This window comes from Gavialis gangeticus, unplaced genomic scaffold (genome assembly GCF_001723915.1).
Source record: "Gavialis gangeticus isolate Ggan-Ray unplaced genomic scaffold, GavGan_comp1, whole genome shotgun sequence".
NCBI classification, from domain to species: Eukaryota; Metazoa; Chordata; order Crocodylia; family Gavialidae; genus Gavialis; species Gavialis gangeticus.
The window spans coordinates 13,030,235-13,035,573 of NW_017729015.1; the positions used below are offsets into that span (position 1 = coordinate 13,030,235).

General features: G+C 47.1%; 1 protein-coding gene across 3 annotated transcripts in view; it reads left to right on the forward strand.

The window, feature by feature from the left end:
- CSMD2 (CUB and Sushi multiple domains 2) overlaps positions 1–5,339 on the forward strand; it is a 795,490-nt gene that overhangs the window by 443,169 nt on the left and 346,982 nt on the right. The window lies entirely within an intron of this gene.

Here is a 5,339-nt window from a genome sequence, read left to right on the forward strand (position 1 = left end):
CCCCCCCCCCCCCACCTCCCCCCAGCAATGAAGTCTCCACTCTGCAAACAGGGGAGAGGATAGGCTCTTACTTCCCTCTTCCCTGCTTTTAGTGCTCTTGTTTTTAAATCTATGTCTTCTACATGCTATGATCTGGCAGCTCAGCAAATGCCTTCTCTTGACATGTATGCATGGATATGCATGAGCACAGAGCCCCTGGAGTCCAGATGGGAATGAGAAGAGAGTGTCTCAGAAGAGACCTGCAGCTGAAAGTTCCCACCACTTTGGGAGTGCTCGCCTCTAGTACCAGATCCACGTGCCCCAGACCTACAAATCGACTAGTACTTGGAGGATTTCAAGTATGTGAGTAGGTTCATGTTTGCTGCATCCTTGAAGTCCCTGGAACCCGCTTATACGTTTAAAGTTTCTTGGTGTGGTGAAGCACTTGCCTGCCTTGGGATCACTGCCAACATCACTTTTGTTAAGGTATAGCATGTGGCCAGTCAATTGTCCCTTTATACTTTAGGAATGAATTCTGCATCCTGTAAACCTCACAGAGGCTTGCATGGGACTAACTGGAGACAAAGTCAGCCTCTTGGAGATCACAAAGCCTAATTTAATCTCTTAGAACAAATGGTGGCTGAAATCTTATTTTTAACTAGAGGAGACTGTTTCAACTCCTGCCTTCGTTCCTCACACTGAGAAACTTTGATTTTTTTTGTACTTCTCTTTTAGATGCTCCTCTTTTATCTTGTAGCTCATATTAAACAATCCTAAATTCAATAAAATGTTGCCCCCAGGGGACCCGTCAAAGAAATTCCTTTATTAACGTGGGAAAAAAAAGTGGAGGATCATCCTTTTTTAGCTATTCTTTCAGTAGACAAGGTAAATTACCTTGGCAAATAAAGCAATCACAATTGGATGCTCCTGAATAGGGGGTGGCAAGACATTTGAGTTGAGAAAAGAGGAGGAGGAAGGGCAGGGGGAAGCCATCCCTTTGGGGGAAATTCTTCAATCTGTAATTTATAAAGTCAACTGTTCATTAGGATCTTAATTCTTATTGTTTCCCCTGTAAGCTTGAGGAGCTCATTTTGGGATGCTGGAGCCCTGGGCTGAGAACAGTCAAATCTCTCGTAAGATGAAAGCAGATCTGCCAGCAGATTCTCAGCATGACAAATGCAGTTTGTAGCCTCGTGTGCAGTTAAGCTGAAGTATTCTTTTCTTTTAAAAAATAATTAACAGGAGAGGGAAGGCTTGTGCTTTTCATAGCCAGCCCAAACACTTTTGGCTGAACCATCTAATGCACCTTCCCTGTTTTGCACTGCAGTATCGCAGGTACCAAGGCACCTAGGTGCCTTTCTCTCCTGTCTTCCCCCTTTTATTCACCTTCTTGCTATAAGGATCCACCCTTACTGTGTGCGGACAGGTAGTTAGCAATATTAGTTTGAAGACAGGCAGAAGGCCGGACAGAGATGCACCTTAAAGGCTGAGATACAGCTGAGCTCGCTTCAGGAGATGCTGGGGACAGCATGTGATGAAGTGAGCTGTTGCTCACAAATCTTATGCACCTCTGATTTAGTTGATCTATAAGGTGCATTTGTACCCTGCCTTCTGCCTTGACCATGTGGATGTTAACAATACATGAGCTTACTGCTACCAGTGTTGACAAGCGCGATGGTTAACTGACGACTGGTCCTGTAGCCTCTTTGGGCTTTACCTGTTTCCATTGGTCCTGCTTCCTTATGTGACTGTAGGTTTCGGATGCACCCTCCTTCAATTCAAGGACTCGGAAAACTTAGTGGAATGGAGTTGAAATAATCTTGGGGTCACTGATTCTGGAGGATACCCAGATCACGTAATAGTCTCTTGAGGACAAGGGAAGGAAAGCAACAGGGTAAAGCAAGATCCTTTTTTCCACACTGCTGTTGACTCTACAGAGAAATTGGAAGGCCTGATCAGTGCTTAAATGCTAACCCATCCCCCATAGACGTTACAGTGTGTGGGTCACGTTGCACAAATCAATGATCTTTTTGCTCAGGAATGAAATGTAGAAATGAAGGGAGAGGCCTCCGAGTTTAACCCCTTGAACGCTAGTGAAATGTAGCATGCCCATGAGGTTGACATGGCCTCCCTTTCTTTTATAGACCAGTTGTCGGCCACCTTTTCAGTCTGCGGACCAAAACGACCGTGCTCCAGTCAGAGGTAGGCAGGCAGATGCCAGGACGTGGCCACCACTACCGCTTCTCACCGCCGTGGCACGGGGGAAGTGCTTGCTGCTGCCGTGCCCCCAACCCCTGCAGCAGTGTGAGGGAAAGTGCCCACCTCTGAACTTTGCTGAAGCCTCGCATCTGCAGGCTGGGTCTGGCCTGTTGGCCCCAGGTTGCCAAGTTCTGTTTGAGACCATTTCTTTATTTTTTTTCCTGTAAGACATTTGTTAAGGTGAATGAACATTGGGCCCGACACACTTTCTTTGGAGTAGGCAATTCATATACCATCCAAGTGCAGAGAGGTGGAGCTTGCTTCAGAAACCCCAAAGAACGAACGCACGACTTAACCCTACCAACGACCTATCTTTTCCCAGAAGCGATGCATTTCTTTCAGCCTGGACATCGTAACCTTGGACAACACTGACTGGCTAGATGTGGTGGACGATGCCATTCGTAGAAACACCTCCCCCACCTTTAAAGAGATAACGTCCTATATTATAGTTCACGTACCAGGCAAATACTTGTTGCTCCCAGCAAAACTAACTCCTTTCTTCAAATGAGCCTACATTATGACTCGATACAGGAAGGATTTTTATCCTGAACTTTCTGTCTACGCTATGGCCATGCCCATTCAGCATCAAATTGTTGGAGCCCCATGTCCATGCTGCCAATTCCAGGTGATTTTTTTCCAGTAATCGGTGTAACACCGTCACGGTGCACTGAACCTGGAGAGATCAGCAACAGAAGAACGTGCATCCTTTAGCTGAGCATGATCTATTTAGTGGCCTGGTCATAAGTAGCACTTAAGCTGTTTTAAGGAAAAAAGAGCCTATCCAAACAGATTGCCTCATGAGCTAATACATTGGTTTGCATCTTAGTATCAGGCCTTTATCATTCCTCTGATTTTATAGGTTGGTACCTAGTATATTTGGATGCTTGCAGTCCTCAGCTAAGCGGTCAGAGCTGTGCCAAATGGAAGCACCAACACTCTTCTCCTTTGAAACCTTCTTAAGAACGTGAAACTCGGATCAAACTCCCAGAAAAAGCCATTGAGGCTGACAGACTCTCTTCGCTCCAGGCCTTCTCTGTGACTTCACATCATAGTTATGCTGGTTTTAGAGGCTCACCTGATTATTGTTCGAATCCTGGTAAAAAGTGGAGTCTTCCCCTGCAGTTTTGCTTTGAGCATCCATTTGTCAGAGCGTGACATTTGGGGGCAGGGGGAGAGAGTACAAATGGTCACGTTTCAAACTGAAAGAACTATTCACTAGTTCACTATAAAGCAATACCACCAAGTATTGTACAGCTCTGACACCGAAGGGAGGCGCCCATTCATGGAACTGGGTATTTTTGTAACGGCTGACTCAATTATGAGAGTCAAGGCGTCAGATATGATCTGAACAGTGCGCTCTTCTGCTCAAAGGAGGACCTGAAGTCTTCCTACCCAGCTTCTCCATGCTTTCGGACTCCCCGAGTGAAATGGAAGATGGCAGCGATGTTTTGCTAGAAAAATGCAGCCATTGGAAAATGAAGTGCATGCCACATTAATGGCTCTGTTTCTTTTTGTGCTTGTCTTCCTGCCTGCTCAGGTGGTCCTCAGCCTGCGTCTCCGAATTCATCTGAGGTGCTGAGGATGGTACAGTGTGCCCATAGGGTGGGGAAAAGCTTTTGAAGGAGCCAGATTCCTCCTAAAGCCCCATCTCCCACCCTGCCGAGACTTGTCCGGGGGACACAACACAGCCCCCAAACCTCCTTGCAGGGTGTAGACAGCAGTCTTGCTCTTGCTGCTCTTTGAAGGTGGTGTTGGGGGGGCCCTCTGTGCAGTTTCAAGGACGTGTCTGGATGTGGATGGCAATGGAGGTGCTGCTGGCTTTCAGTGCAGATGAGGGCAGTAGTTTAATGGAAGTGACTGGTACATCGGGGCAGCGGGTAAAACATTTTTCCTAGAGCAGAAGTAGCAAAGGGCATCAATTAGCTCAGATGGAGAGGGACAAGCCAAAGAGTGGCGATGGCTGTTACTCTTTCCATGTCTCTCATTTCAACTATTGTACTTGGATATTATGATGATGGGCTGTAGATAGTGCCAGTCCTCAAGGGCTTGACTGGAAGGGGCAGCTGCTTTCACGCCAGTAATGTTAAGGCTTCTAGCATTTCTTGACAGCAGTGACTTTTAGGCATTGGGATCGATGCCATTCACTAAGAGGAGCAGATCAATCCTTCCATCCATCTGAGCACACCAGTGTCTCGGGCACTTGGCAGTTGTAGCACCTACGCGCCAAAGCGGGCTTTAGCTGTGCAGTGAATAATTGCTATATTGAGCTGCCTCGCACTTAGCATGATCGATGCTGCGCAGTCCCTCTTCCCATAGCCGGTGTGCGTGCGCATCTTGTCCCCATATTAATATTCACACCCACCCGCCCCTCTTGTAGCATGCTCCGCGCTGCTCAGCTCTGAAAACAGGGAGCACGCGTGTTGCGGGAAGGACGCGCTTCCCGTCATTGCACCATCATCCGGCCTTGTGTGTTCTTGGGAGTCCTGCTCTAATTGCATAAATTCGGGAGCGTAATTGAGATTTTACTTTTCATTTAGTGAGCGAGGCAGAGGTAGAATGGAAGCATGCTCATTTATGTTTCATGCTCCATCGCTTCAGCATCATTGCCAAGAGATGTCACATTTTCCCTGCGCCCTCCCCTCTGCGACGTGAGAAAATTGAATCATATAAGTTTCAAGCACTCCATGACAAAACCGTCCCTTTGTCCGATATTATTATGCATGAGGTTGGGGGGGGGTTGTTGTTGGAATACAGAATTGAAATCAACATGTTGCCAGCTCTCATTTCATCCTTGTCGGGAGCCATCCAAGTTTTATCCATTCAGTGTCTATGCTTGTTTGCGCCATTTGACAGGCTGAAGGGAAGAGGAAAGCAGGGGAGGGGGGTGGCAAGTCAGGCTTGGCAATGTGTTTATCCAGTGCTGATTACCTCTTTAGATCTCCTGTTTATAGGCAGCTCCATCAAGGTTGCTCCATACAACTTTTCATATTCAAACTAAATTACCTGCTTTTAAAATCCTAGACTGGCTCCCCCCCCCCCCCCCTTTTATTCCACCCCCCCCCCTTTTGTTCTGTTTTTTTTCTCTCTCCGTCCTTCGCGGG